The sequence below is a fragment of the Perca fluviatilis genome, chromosome 5 (genome assembly GCF_010015445.1).
Source record: "Perca fluviatilis chromosome 5, GENO_Pfluv_1.0, whole genome shotgun sequence".
NCBI classification, from domain to species: domain Eukaryota; kingdom Metazoa; phylum Chordata; class Actinopteri; order Perciformes; family Percidae; genus Perca; species Perca fluviatilis.
In genome coordinates this window covers 42,836,677-42,852,860 of record NC_053116.1, presented here as the reverse complement: position 1 = coordinate 42,852,860, position 16,184 = coordinate 42,836,677, and the positions used below count along the sequence as shown (strand labels likewise).

The 16,184-nt window shown below is 38.8% G+C and overlaps 1 protein-coding gene and 1 long non-coding RNA gene across 3 annotated transcripts in view; both read left to right on the top strand.

Annotated features, from left to right (window-relative positions):
- Positions 1-16,184, top strand: part of LOC120558553 (macrophage mannose receptor 1-like) — a 176,535-nt gene that overhangs the window by 97,220 nt on the left and 63,131 nt on the right. The gene's annotated exons all lie outside the window — the stretch shown is intronic.
- On the top strand, positions 9,896-10,839 carry LOC120558574. Its single transcript, XR_005639152.1, has 3 exons — positions 9,896-9,980; positions 10,380-10,468; positions 10,808-10,839. It is a non-coding gene; the product is annotated as an uncharacterized LOC120558574 (long non-coding RNA).

Sequence of the window (16,184 nt, the reverse complement as noted above, 5' to 3'; positions counted from 1 at the left end):
CTGCAAGCATGCATTGCTATTAAGTATCATCTTTTAAACTATTCAGACAAGTACATACATTTCTATTATTAACTGGCATTTCATTACATGACATTTTGAAGTACAGCAATATTCTTAACTATTAGTGACATTCCACATTCAGACATGTGCAGGCAGTATTCTTACTATTTAGGACTCCACTAGATATCAGGACATAAGTTCATTCTTTTTAACCTATTGACATTTCATGTCAAGGTATTCAGAGTTAGACAATATTCTTTTTTAACTATCAATTGGCATTTCCCACTGACAAGCGAAAACTCTAAAAGATTGTGTTTTCACTATTTGGTCTGCATGGGTAAAAATGTTTTCCATTCTTTGACCCCTTTGTTTTGTTTTTAATCAATTTGACAACTCATTACGATTCAAAACATAAAAAACATAATTAACATTCAGGTTTGGAAGATTCCGATAAAGAGACACTTTCTCTGAATAACTGCAGCTGGAACAGCTGTCAAACGTCCCAACTTTTGCCAACAGCAACAAAAGTGGTGTGGGTTCGACAATGAAGCAAAAAAACTGAATACGGCGCTTTGTTTCAAAATAATGTCCTATGGCATAGCAGCGTTCTCCACTTCCTAAGTCTGCAACAACAAACGTATCAACACTGAAAATACTGTTATCTGTGAGGACTACAACATGCAGTTTCTCTTCCCTCTCTCGAATGTCTTTAGAGTGCCAACTTCACCATTAATTACTGCCCTGTCACGTAACTACAAGAAGTTCTCTCTCTATGTTATAAGCTACATTGTGGAGGCGGTAGTCATCTTGCTCAAGTCTTACTTTCTCATGTCTGCCTCCAAGTGCAAATGACCTCTTTACACCTTATTGCACTCTGGGTGTGTGTGGACTGACTAAGTTCCTTTAATGGCTCGAAATGCATCCAGAGGATGCATTTGAAAGTGTTTTCTTGGCATATAAGGGCAGACCCTTCTGTAACTGAAATGTTTTGGCAATCTGCAAAGGGACCCTTTGTGCTCTTGACTCATTTTTGAGCAGCCTGTGATTATATATGACTCTAAATGTGAAAGCTGAATGAGCCCATAAAAGGACCCCAGCTCTTCGCGACACTTTGTGCAAGGTGAAGAGAGATGGACATTATAGGACACATTTTGTATACCATAGAGATCCCCCATTTCCATCACCAATCTCCTAAGCATGATGTCTGCTTCCTGAATTTGTTGGCAAGGTGACACTTTCAGTTAAGAGCAATGCCAAAGCCTTCACAAACCGCGGTCCAGTGTATTAGATAGCGCTCTGGTAAGATCCCTTTAAGCACTGGGATGCTATAGTAGAAAAGCCATATATTACCACTCATACGCCTTCCAATGAGTTTCTCTCTTGCGTGATCTAGGCACTCTTGAAACACAGGAGGGTGGTTGGATAAGGTGAAGTTTTTTGATCAATCTCTTGGATACACCTTCCCACATACCATGGGTTTCTCATGATTGTCACTCTAACCCACATATAAGTCATAGATCTTGCAACACCAAGAAGACAGGCGCGGCATGTAGTCAGGGTAACGCAACCTGTATCAGGTCAACTGGATGGGATCAAGGACAAAATAGACGGTCCTTTCACCTCCTTTCACAGTAGTGTGATTTTCTATAGCCTCCTCGAACTAAATTTAGGCTTGCTACCATGATTTCTGCTTTTAGTATCAGACTCCAAAAGGATAGACCCGTACATGACCTTGACCCTTCTCAACCACTGTACCTTTTGTAAACAGTATGAACATCCAAATTTCTCCATTGAATTGCTTAAAATTTTGAATCACCGGTCTCTGTAACAGAATCACATACTGCCACCAAGGGAAATACTTTGAACGCCAACGAATACCATTTGCACTGATCCACCAAACCCATGAGTAAGCAATTGATTGCATTCTTTCACAAATGGTGATAAGTATGTTACAGTTTGGCTTTGATGAACCAAACCATAAGGCTGACAACATGACTTGTTTTGCTCTCAGATCAGGTGGTAATTCATTGACTGTATAGAGAAGTGGCCAAATACTGTAAGAAGATTTCTTAAACACAGGTACCCCGTCTAAAGCTAAAGGTTAGTGTGAGATTGACGTGATGCTCAGATTGGCGCCTTCACTATTCTCGCGTTAACCCTCTTGTAAAGCTCACCATCTGTGATATCTGTCAGTGGGCTAGAGTGAGCACCCACTGTTAGCCCTAATCAACTGGCTGAAGAGTTCCTCTTGTTCCATCATATTCCTTAATTGTGATTCACAGAGTGGAAAAACAATAAAGAAGTGCCCCTGTTTCATGGATCGGCTACACTACAAGAATCATTGAAAGTTAGGACAAAACCACTTTTTCTCCCTCAATGTTTACAGAAATTGTGCATCCCTCACATATGTAGTGAAACTGAATATTTCTTTCAAGTCATCAAAAGTTTTGTAAAAGTGATGTTTGGTAGATGACACAGCATGCCTCTGACTTATAACGCTAACAACTTTAAGTGTGTCTTCTAAAGCTTCATCAGTCAGTCCATGCTTGAGTTTTTAAAGCAAGAAGTAGCAACTCATGCTGTTTTCTTGTATCCTCGACAGTAGTTTCGCTTCTTGCACTCCGCCCATTTGTCACAGGAAGTGTTTGTAGAGGTTTGGTAGGACTGGTAGTATGAATGAGAGAGGGGAGGGTTTCACGTACCTGCAACACACAAAGAAATTTTTAAATATTATTTTATTTCAGCCAACAATTCCAAATATCAATGATATTAATCTTACTATTATAAAGTAAAACTTTCATAACAATTAACATTCAGGGTTTGTTGAAATTTCCACAAATAAGCAAAACGAGCCTTAATATTGTGACCGGAGTAGTTTATAGAATTTAATATAATAGTATTATTTTATTTAATATTCATAGTATTCATAGATATAGAGACAGCTATTAACATTTACCGATATAGTAATTAATGAGTGCAGGATCAGGCACACGTGCAGGAGCACAGGAGACGCCGGCGAGATCAGGATCATGTGAGTCGAAAGTGCAGGACCAGGATCACAGGAGACGAAAGTGCAGGATCAGGACCATGTGAGTTCAGTGCAGGATCACAGGAGACGAGAGCAGATCAGGACCATGTGAGTTCAGTGCAGGATCACAGGAGACGAGAGCAGGATCAGGGACATACGGAGTTCAGTGCAGGATCACAGGAGACGCGAGAGCAGGATCAGGACCATGTGAGTTCAGTGCAGGATCACAGGAGACAAGTGCAGGATCAGGACCATGTGAGTTCAGTGCAGGATCACAGGAGACGAGTGCAGGATCAGGATTAAGTGAGTCGAAGTGCAGGACCAGGATGACGGGAGTCAAGTGCAGGACCTGGACCATGTGGAGTTCAGTGCAGGATCAGGACCATGTGAGTCAAGTGCAGGATCACAGGGGAGACGCAAGGGATCCTGCGAAGTCGAGTGCAGGATCCTAGCGAGTCGAGTGCAGGATCAGGATTAAGTGAGTCGAAAGTGCAGGACCAGGATGACCGGAGTATCGAGTGCAGGACCAGGATGACGGGAGTAGAGTGCAGGACCACAGGAGATGTTGCAGGATCACTTAGGGTAACAGCAGAATCACATACCTGAAATAGGAAACAAATATTTCATATTATTATGAAAATAATAATATCACTTCAAGGCAGTATTTCAATTCAACATGTTTGATAAATGATAAAGTAAGTGTATTAATCTTACTATTATAAAGTAAAACTTGCATAACAATTCAACATTCAGGGTTTGTTGAAATTTCACAAATAAGCAAAAACGAGCCTTTAATGTGTGACCGGGGAGTAGTTTATAAGAATTCAATATAATAATATTATTTTATTTAATATTTATATAGTATTTATAGATATAGAGACAGCTATTAACATTTACCGATATAGTACTAATGAGGGAGGATCAGGAAGCACAATGCAGGATCACAGGAGACGGATGTGAGTAAATGCGGGCAGAACGAGACGAAAGCAGGATCAGGATATGAGTCGAGTGCAGGAGCAGGATGACGGGAGTCAAGTGCAGGACCAGGACCATGTGAGTTCAGTGCAGGATCAGAGGAGACGAAGTGCAGGATCACATACCTGAAATAGGAAACCAATATTTCATATTATTATGAAAATAATAATATCACTTCAAGGCAGGGCTGGATCGGCCAATCTGGCATACCGGCATTTTCCGGTGGGCGGACGACTTTTAAATAACCGCCATATAAATAGGCCTTTATTTTACCGGCCGCCCATAAAGAACTCACTGCAGCCCATTGGTTAATTTTCTTTATTGGCACTGGCCTGACCCAATGAAATCCAGGAACCCCCTTCCCACCTCGGCCCAATTTTACTTAATCCCACTATGGCCACGCCTCCCGGCCATGAGACACGAGCTGTAATAGTTATGCTGGAAGTTTAGCATTCACGTTAAAATGGACAAACCACCACCAAGTGCAAGGGAGGTGCAGAGAAATTAGAGGAGAAAAAGATTAAGAATCTACAGGCGGATTCCTCAAAATGTACCAACATCTACATGTTTGGGTCTGTAGTAGCTGCTTCAACATCAGCATTACCTGAAGAAGAGGAAGGAGAGGTGGCTGGATATACAGAGAAGCAGAAAGAAGGAGGGAGAGTGACCATGACACGCCATGGGAACGAAAGTGAGGAAAAAGATGAAAGAGAGAGTAGATGACGATGTGGGTAAGGAGTAGGCAAATTAACAGGGACTCCTCAGGAAGGAGGGAGGCTGTGTGTGTGTGTGTGTGTGTGCGCCACCGGATGCATAATGCGCGGTGTCAGCATCATAACAACAACAAGCAGTTTGGCTGTAACATTAAAAGTTAGTGGCTGTCAGGTAACCTAACTGTTTAAGCTTACATTGAAAATGCTAGCGTTTAGCCTTGTTGGGCAGCTGAAAAGTTTGTGTTGATACAAGCATCAGAGTTCCCTTGAAATGTTTAATTAGCTTCCTCTCGTATTGGTGCTCTTTTCCAGGGCATATACTACTCTCAGATTTAGTGTAGCTTTTGGGAAGTGTTATGGTTATAGTATTTAGCAGACACTTGTGTCCAAAGCCGCACAAAATATGAATCTTACAATAGTTAAAATTAACAGTAAACTGTTTTAAAGTTGCTAAGCCAATATTAATAATAACAATAATGGCAATACAATATCAATAATAAAAAAATACCATAAATATACAAATCATAACTACAAGAATGAATTAATTATTTAAGTGTAAGATCAACAGATAAGTCTTGAGACCCCTCTTGAAGGATCCAAAACTATCACATGAACACAGAACACTAGGCAATTGTTATCATAGAATGCAAGCAGATTTTAAGAGGACTGTCTGCAGGGGAACGCAACTAATGTCTGACCAATCACAGTGGGTGTTGGCCGCCTGGGCCAAAATGCCCGGACCAATTTTTGTCTCAGTCCAACCCTGCTTCAAGGCAGTATTTCAATTCAACAGGTTTCCTTAATCTCTGATAGCACAGATTTTTTGTACAATAACTTGCCAACTTAAAATGGCTAAACACGAGCTAGAGCTAATACACTGCAAAGATAACGTTTATAACTAAGTTAGAATTTATAAACTTGGTGCAGGTAAAATAGTAAAAATGGTAGCAGGTAGACTACAATCCTGACACAGATCAGTGTAGAATTAGACAGAATTTCATTGTGTTTACATGTAAAGTGACTTACTTTTTTCTCCTTGGGGGAGCCTGGACATGCCGCTGACCTGAACGAAGAAAATAAGAAAAAAATTAACATTGTATTTTAACACTAAGCTTGACCGTTCCTTCAGGTTTTGGCAATTTATTATATTATTATTGTCTTTAAGGCCATGTTTACACATATATGTAGATATTTTTATAAACGGATTTTTAAAAAACATCAGTTTGAGGTTGCTAAAACTTCAGTACAACACACATATTTACAAATGTATACTTTATACTTACTTTTACTATACTTATTTTTCCCCAATCATTAGATACAGCAGCATTTGTTCTCCTGGTTAACATTACATGTCCTTTATGTCTCCTTTGCACAGCTACAATAAACTTAGAACCTACCCAGAGCCATCTTTCTATGGCTCTGAACCTACCTAACGCTCGCGGTACTTTTCATTAATTTATTATTATTTTTTTAACAAATAAATGAAAAACGAATTGTGCTTTTCTCTTTATTGGTTTTCAAACTGTTGAAGAGATAAACCATAAAACAAAGTAATTCTCCATCTTTTTTTTTTACTGAAAATCAAATACATGGACCACCCTGGTAATACATAAACAATTCTCATGAAATGCGAAAAGGTCAATAATACTCAAGTTTTCCCTTTCTTAGCTCTAAACTCAAACAAAACGAACAATAATAATCGAAGGATGCTTGCTTGCTAGTTCAAGTTAGCTAGCGATAATTGCTAAGGTAACTAACGTTATGTCTTATGCACGTAATTGTCTTTTAAAGTTAGCTATCTATATTGTGCACCTCTTACCTTTTCCATGGACGCTCGTTCACAAGAGGAACTGCTGCACCCGTGGTAAGGTATTTTCGATACTCCATTATGAACTTAAAATCAAAATACCGCTCTTCCATAGTTGACTCTGAAATCACTGTCTTATTGTTCTTCTTCTGTTTTTATGGCAGTTGGCAAACAACGTCTGGTTGCATTACCGCCACCTTCTGAAATGAAGGCATGTCAGAATAATATATTTACCTAAATTTAAATTATCTTCATTAAACCAGTTCTTCTAAAAAAGAAAAGAAAAGAAAAACATAAAACATAAATCTCCAGAATTCCTTTGCAAAATATAATTTACCATCTCTTCATCTATATTTGAACCTTGCTTTCTCGACAATACATTAACCCCTTACCTCCGTAACGCATCTGATCTAAAACTAAAATAACTAAAATAGAAAAATAATGAATGTAAGATAATAATAATAATAATAATAATAATAATAATAATAATAATAATAATAATAATAGTAATAACATATTGGTTTTGATTTTTAAACATTAACATTTTTCTTATTGAGAATTGTTTTGTTTTTATTAGTAACCAGGAGCTTAACGGCTCTGGTAGTAACCAGTTCTGTCACTATAGCAACAACCCGCATAACCTGAGAAAACGTAAATGACGCAAGACAAGGAGAAGACGTATGCGCTTGTAAAATGGTGTGCCGGGGTCGATGAGTTGGAGGTAAGTTAACGTTTTTTTACTGCTTTGTATTAGTTACACAGGGACATAGCCCCATTAACATAAATAGATAATTTTATAACGAAACTACGCTTGTCAAGAATGTGTTTAGTTAACGCTGTGTTTAGTTTTGTTGAGGCAAAAATCTTTATTTGACTTGCCACATTAAGGCTTGTCCGCTTGTCCGGGAAAAGTGGATTTTTTACCGATTTGAAACAATAGCTACATTTTTTCCCCGCAATCCGGGCAGCGGGCCGCTAACGTTACACCCAGGTTCCGCTTCAGCTCATTCTCTGTAAGCAATGCAGCATGAAAGCACGGCGAACCAGCCGGTGTTAGTTAGCTAACGCTAGCTTGCTAACTGTGCCTTAACGCTACCCTCGCCACATCGTTGACAGAAAATGAGAGACCCGGTGCTAATATCGTCACCGGTGCCTTAACGACCGCTATATCACCGGACCGTATTGTAACGCAGATTTTGGTGCCACTGAAATGCTTCTGTCTGATGCTCGAAACGGACGTTAGAGGCAACCGAAACATCACCGCATGTCATGCTAGTTAAAACAACACTTGGCAGCAGGTAAAGTTAGCCTACCGTTAACTAGCAGCTAGAGTGCCGGCGAGAGATAAAAATGCTGACAGCTAAACGGTGTAAAATATGTCTATCTGTATTTCACTGGAGAGTAACTGATGACAGTGTGCAGCTGCTGTTGTCGGAAAACCAACACAGATGTTGCGCTTCACTTGAAATTTGGCCTCAACCTCGTGCTCGTATTCGTTGTAAAATACACCGCTCCCATCCAGTGGTCGTTTTTGCCGTTCTATAATGTAATTTTTGTGCTCCTTTTTGAAACAAATAAATAAATAATATGCGGATTAAATATCAGGTAATAATCAACTGTAAAGTAGCTACAGCTTTTAAAGGATCTCTAAATCAGCCTCTGCTGGGTAGAAATTAGTGAAGTTGTATAAAAAAATAAAATAAAAAAGTTAACACCAACATTTAGTGGCAAAATCCATTGTTATGTCTACAAAATTATTTTTGATATAGTATAAGTTCAAGTTTAAGTCACCACAACCTCTGGTCAAAATATTGACTTAGTATCTCAGAATATAAACTAGGAATCTCAAAGTAATGAGAAAATGTAAAATATTGACTTCTCAATATATTGACTTAGTATCTCAATATATTGACTTAGTATTTTATTAATGCTGATAGTGTTTGGATCCTTTCAACGGTTTTATCATAAAATGATGAATCTTTACCCGGACAAGTGACTTTTGTGCATGGAAAAGTGAAACGTAAAGGACAAGTGCCTCAAAAAGTTAATGTCAAGCCCTGACTTGCTAAAACTACGTTACCTCGAGGTTATGTAGGATAACGTTAATGAACGGCGTTCCGATATGAGTGATCTATTTGTGATAATATCACAAATAGATCACTCATATCGAACGCCGATAATGTGATAATATCATATTGAGTGGGCATTACATTATTCTTTAACTTAGACACTTGTTGGTAACTATCAGTGTTAGTGGCAATGGTGACTGATATTTCTCTGCAATAGACATGAATACTTTGGAGCCAAAGTTGGACAAACGTCGCAAGAAAGATTCGAAGACGCCATTGTGGGAAAGAGAACTGCGGTTGCCAAACGTCTGTGGGAGGATGAGATGGAGGACACCCCTACTGCCGCGGGCCACAGTCAGTGGAACCAAAGTGAGTTTTTGTTTAATGTACTAACAGTTAATTCTTTACCCCATAAAGACGATATTTTGACGACACCCCCTGTACACAAAATGACGGAGATTTGAATTGTTTTGGCTTGTTTCTCGCTTTAAACACCCATTTTGACCTCAAAGATACGCGGGGTACGCTCTAAACTACGCAAAACCTGGTGACACCTCTGTGCACGCGAGTCCTCAAATCAAGCAGCAGCAAAGAAGAACAGTTCAACCAATCATAACGCTGGGTTAATTCCCCAAATGGCAAGCGTGGTATGATTGACAGATGTAAGGCCTACCATTAAACAGAGACTGAAAAATGACACCAAGAATCCCCCGCCGATCCCCTTCCACTCGCTCAGCGCAGCAGCCCGGGCGCTGACTGATTTAAACGGGAGGATGAAGCTACAGTAGTCAGTCACGGTAATTCTGATTCCGAGTAAACGTGGGGGGTGGATGTGGAAAGTTGAAATATTGTATTGAGTTAACTTAAAATGGATTTGATTATCACACGGGAGTGATCGAATGGATTATTTTAAAATACTCCATCATTCGTTCATGGTTACTCAGATAAGAGAGAGACTTCATTCGGCCATGCAAATTATAAATGCTTGCTGTATAACCATCTTATATCATTTATATCTACTATGTACCATACTACAAACAAACTACAAAACAAGCTGCTCAGATTTGCTTCCTGTTTGTACTTCAAAAACCGAACTCATTTGAAATATGCCGCATCCCCCTCCCAAGCAACACTATTGTTTATAAATTTTAGGTGGCTTGGGACAAAATGTCATACAGTAAGCTTGTAAGCATAATGATATATATAACTACGGCAATAATTTGTATGTTTTAATTTAGAAAAAAACATTTATATGTTGCCACAGGCTGCCATTCACAATCAAGGGCGGAAATCCTAGCTTCCTTTGGAAGAACAAGCAGAAAATAGTGACAACGAGCTCTCACTTGTACGTCAAGAATTGCTAGAAATAAAAAAATTCATCTTCACAGGTAAATGTATTATATTTCCATTCTACACACACACATACACACAGTAAAACTTAAATAGCTGGGGCTTTTATTTTGCCAGATCATAACAAATCGACCTGCTATTTAATCACCATGACAAAAATGTAACTTTTTTTACATTGAATCTAGAAAAAAAAATAGACCTACCTACCGACCCTTTTTTTCTTCTTTTTTTGCTGTTACTGCAATATTTTTAAGGATGGCCTCATTATTTTAAAAGGACTGATAAGAAGCGTGATGTTTTCAACAGTGAGTCTCACTAATACATTGATGGGATAAATGCAGAGACTGAATTTCCCCTCACAGGATCAAAAGAGTATATTTCTATTCTTATACTTATTGGCTACAGTCTTTCACATCCGTTTTTCCTTGTTGATGCAGAGATACCTCAGATAAAAGAAATGCTCAATAGCTCCATGCACCTCGGCAGTCCAGGGTCTCTCCCCAGCCCTTCAAACCCTGTTCAAATAGTGAGTACTTTTTTATGCAGTGCTGTTGGAAAGTATGTGAACTGCTTGCAATCACCTTGTCTTCTATATTAATTGGTCATAATCAAATACAATTTACTGTAAATTTGTCCTAATCTAATCTCCCAAATTTCCTGGTACCTTGTGGCAATTTCTCTTTTTGACACTACTTATTGATAATATGAAATCTCCAACATTGACAGTAGGGACCAGGAATGCTTGTCATAATACTATTGGGACCAATTTCAACAGTCAATTGTACATAAATCTGGAATGCTGGATATGTTGTTTACTATACTGAAATAAGACTTTTAAGCCTATCAATTTTATTTTGTTCAACAGGAAGAAATTGTCCCGGGTTCAGGTGTTTACGTATCGGCAAGTGTAGGCCGCTTTGCGAGGCATCCAGTGGGACTTCAATGGCAAGGATTTTGCTGCTTGGGGTGTTTGACATTGAAACACCTCGTCAAAAGTAATTTGAGAGGTTAGTATTGTCTGTGCAGTAGTGTAGAGTGTGGTTAAAAATGCTTATTCTATGGTCACATTTGTTATGTTAAAGCTACATTGTGTAAAAACGTCTCCCATCTAGCGGTGAAATTCTATATGACAACCAACTGAATATTACTTTCTAGCCCCTCCATTCCGAGCGCTTTTAACTCCTACGGGCCGTTTATGCAAAGGCTTCCAGTACAAAGCAAAAGCAATGAAAAAAATAACTACAATTTAGAGTGTCCTTTGCCTGTGATCCGTCATAGCACACAGATTTATGTTACAACGTAGCCTAGACAATTCCTTTTTCATCGGGCGCAAAGAAAAGTATCCTAGACGTCGTTCTAGCTGCTATGCACAACCATGCTATAGTTAGCCAAGCAACTATAAAACTTCGAATTTACACCATAGACTGTATAGATTTAGACGAATAGGCTGAATTACCTGTCGAGAAGAAAGCAGGCAACTTTTTGCGCTCCCTTTAAAAATCTCTTGTTCCTCATGAGGTCTTTCCATCTTGGAAAAGCCACTCCAATATTGACTTTGGTCTTGTTTTTCCTGTCCGTTGTCGTTATAATTCTCTTTTTCGCTTCCTTGGTGACTCCTTTTCACGCCCTCGGAATAGGTGTGATCCTCCATCTTCAAAAAGTGGGGAATGACCGAAAAAGTTTGAGAACCACTGCCTTAGATGGTAGCGACCAACCCTCTGGCTCAAGAACTACCTTACTGAACTGATTGGAATCAAACCAAACTGGTCTACCTTATTCCGATTAAGACACCCAGATAATGCAATTGAAAGTCAAATAACTTGTGCATGTACAGTATACACCAATTGAACTGAAGTTGGACTGGAGGAACCCTGCTTGCCGTGGTTGTTCCGCCTTCTGCCCCTTCTTCCAATGGAACCTATATATAACATTTTCATAGGATTTGTGTTACGCGCCTTATACTGGAATTCAGGTCTTAGCCTGATTATTAGTAATAATTTGATTAAAGGGCGATGGTGGCGCAGGTGGTAGAGGTACCATTTGATTCGAGCCCCGCCTGCCTGACCCCATCAAAGTGTCCTTGAGCAAGATACTGAACCCCAAACTTCTCCCAGTGGCAGGTTGGCACCATGCATAGCGCAGCCTCCGCCACTGATGTGTGAATGGGTGAATGTGAGGCATACATTGTAAAGCGCTTTGAGTGCTCAGGTAGAAAAGCGCAATATAAATGGACCGACTGTGTGTATGTGTCTGTTTTCAACCATTTTGATTGTCATGCTGCTGATAATGAAAACGTAAACTATATACTGGTTATTTTTCATACTGAGAAACAACTTTTTTTCCCTCAGGAGGGGAATCCAAGGTTTCAAAGGGGGGAGATGGGGAGAGAAGAAGCGGCCTGGATGAAATAAAAGTAAAAGCTATAATGGGTAAGTTATGATTTTGCTATTTGACATCATCTGCCACAGGTCTGTATTTAAAGTGATGTGAGCCTAGACTCCGTCAAATCAGCTACTGGGCAACATTTTAAAATCCTGTGCACAGAGCTGTACATGACTGTAGATGATTAATTTTCCAATGCTGAGCGAAGTCAACTTTAAAAGTGGTTACCTACGGCACTCAGCCTTCATTTATATTTATGCATTTTGCAGACGCCTTTATCCAAAGCTTACATTTTTCAACTGTCAATTAGTTCAGGGACAGTCTCCTCGAGAGCAACTTAGGGTTAAGTGCCTTGCTCAAGGGCACAACAGTGGTGACTGGGATTCAAACTCACAAATTCCAGGCTACTGGCATACTAGCCAGGTTCCTTAAAGGAATACTAATAGGCTTGAATAGGCTCATTTTACAACTCCCCCAGAGATAAAAAGTTGAGGTTTACCGTTTCGAATCCATTCAGCTGAACTCCGGGTCTGGCAGTACCACTTTTAGCATAGCTTAGCATAGATCATTGATTCTTACGAGTCCATTAGCATCTCTTTGAAAAGTTGCGATTTTCCAGGCCTATATGGCTAGGAACTATACTGTCATCTCGTGTTAATAATCAAGGAACCAGCGTCCGTGACATGGGCAGCAGGCGCAATGATATTATGCAGCGCAAAACACAAACTTGCCAGTGACGACGAAGTTATCTAGCTGGGGATTGGCTGGGGACTATTTTCGGCACTGCGTAATATCATTGCCCCGCTGCACACATGGTACGGCCGCGACAGTTCCTTGATTATTATGCAGGAATGAGAGACTTTAATTTTCCGTTGGTCTTAGTACACGATGTAACTACAGAAGAGTCAAGTTTTAAATAGGAAAAATATCAAAACTCTTTTCATTTTTTGAAAGAGATGCTAATGGAAAAGTGGTACTGCCAGACCCGGAGTTTGGCTGAATGGATTCGGAATGGTAAACCTCAACTTTTTATCTCTGGGGAGTTGTAAAATGAGCCAAAAAAGTGTATCCCTTTAACTACTGTGCTACCACCACCCCTTTTGGCTTCGTGCCTGTGTCTGAACCACACCCATGGAGATATCTGTGAACAAATGGACAATCATTCATGGGGCTGCAGGTAGTGCATCCCAGAATTTTCAATGTATATGTTCAAATTCACATTCGGCGTTCCAAAAAAAAGTTAGTTTCGATGAGAGGTGGTGGTGGTGTTTGGCACTATGACCCTATCTCGCCTGCAAATTAAATTGGTGCAAAACTGGTTGCCATGCTTACACACTGATTGCAGTGTAAGTGTGGCCTTACTTGCATACTCACTTACTTTGTCACTCAATTTTACTGACTTGCACTAGAAGAAACTGCAATAAATTTTTTTTTTTATCTTGGTGATAAGTTTATCCACCAGTGTTTTGTCTGCTTTATACTTAAAACTTTTTTCTTTAAAATCTACCTTCTCAGATCCAGTTATGTCAAAGCACTCGGCTGTTTCGACTGGCCAGATCGGAACAGCCCTGAATGGGAAGATGGCAGAACTAAGACTGGCAATGTTCAGGAAAAATGTTACTTAAAAAATTTTTTAAATGAGAAATGTGTTTCCCCAGTGAGTGAGTTTAGAAATGTTTGAAATGTTTGAAAATGTAATACTGAGGGAAAAAAGTGAGCACTTTGAAAAGGTTTTAAAAAGAAAATAAAGTCTAAAGTTAAATGAAGTAAAGTTTTTACTTGAAAAGATTGTACTTGTTTGTACTTGTCAAGTATTTTCTGAAAAAGAATTCAGTAAAGTTTGTATTTGAAAAGACTTGGAATTGTGTGTTCTGTGGAATGAGTACAAATATATGTGCAGGCTGTATAAAAACATAGTTGTGTCACTAATATAAGTGAAAGTACATGGTATCATCATATTAGAAGCATATTTGTATCCGTAATATAAGTGGAAAGTACATGGTATCATCATATTAGAAGCATATTTGTATCCGTAATATAAGTGAAAGTACATGGTATCATCATATTAGAAGCATATTTGTATCCGGTAATATAAGTGAAAGTACATGGTATCATCATATTAGAAGCATATTTTTATCCGTAATATAAGTGAAAGTATGTACTATGGAAATAAGTACATATATGCATGTATACATATATGCGTCTTACATATATTAAACATTTATGTGCATATACAGGAAAATATATGGCACTTACATGAAAACGGCCATTTTTGCTATATTTTGAAATATATGTTTCATATATGTATATGTATTTTATATATATGAATTTTGCATATATTCCCATATAGGCAGCAGACATACTTGGGCACTGACATTATATGTTATTTACATATATGGCCATATATTACATTTTTGTATGGGACAGATCAGATCAGCTGACTCCCTCACTGGGTTTACTTTAAAACACTATTATATTGGGGTTAAGTTTCTCCAACGCCATGTAAACACCTTCCCGCGGTTTCTAAAATCAGAGTTCTCCTCCCCCCTCATTGTATTCTGTTGTACTTATTATTATTATTAGATTCTTTATCAAATCATTCATGCTGAATTTGATGCAACATATTTTGAATAAAAGCCAAATCTTCCTCTGTATCAACGACTGCAAAGTTTTATATGCAGTGTGATCAGAAAGATATTGATCAAGCCATAATCACCCTGACTATTATATTCTGACTGAAGGACATTTTAACAACAGCCCTGCAGGGCGAGCCCTGATGAAAGTGAAAGTAACACTGACATGAACATGATGATGATCTTTAATTTAAACTCGTCTAGAACTGCTGTCAGCTCCTATTACTGCAGAGATGTCCACCCAGTCTGTTTAAAGTTTATTTTGATCATAAGAAGTCGTGATTTAATTATTAAAACTGAGCAAAAAAAACTCCCCAGATAGCAAAAAATATCCGCAGGGCTTCTTTTTGGCGCCGGCCCTAAGCTGTCGGCTATAGGTGCGTCCCGCTGGCGGGGATGAAACGTTTCCCGTCGAATACGTCACTCCCATTTGTTGCGAGATGCCGCCGGCGAACAGCTGGCGGGCCGACTGCTTCACTTTCTCTGGCGGTTGCCTCTGTCTAATGGACCGCGTCGGCTGGTGGCAAGCCGTGCTTGAAATACAAGGCTACTCTCAGAATCGACCAGCCATGTTGGTTTGGCATGTTGGGAGTTAGAGTGGAACTGACAGGCGTTTTAACTAATTTTCACATTTTAAGCGATTATAAAATCATAATAGCCTATATGTGAATTACATCAAATAGTTTTTGCTCCAAAGCCATTAGGGTTTATAACAGAATCTTGACTTTTGATTCCATGATAAGGTATGATTTAGGAAATGACATTTAAATTACTTTGAAACTCTGAATCGATTATACAGTAATATATGTAAAATATACGAATTATTTATATAAACTCCTGGTTTATTTCTTCAACACAGTTTCTGGGTTATTTATGTTGGGTTAAAATCGTGGGTTATTTTTTCTGAGAGTAACCATTTCTGTGTTATAGGGTTTGCTTTCTCACTCTCTCTCTCTCTCTCAATGTATTTTTAATTATTATATTGTCATGTCAACATTTATAATATGAACAATCACACTTGTGTGTTGTGTACATTATGATAAAACAGTATCACCATTTGTAGGAGAAATAAATTGACACACCCTCTAAACATGGATATATTAACTAAGAAGTAGAAGAAATAAGTTCATATATTAAACCCTTGCGCCTATAACATACACATCAGTCTGCCAGAAATTCAGAAGAAGAGGAAGAAGAAACACCTCCTGCCCTCTCTACCCCGCTAGA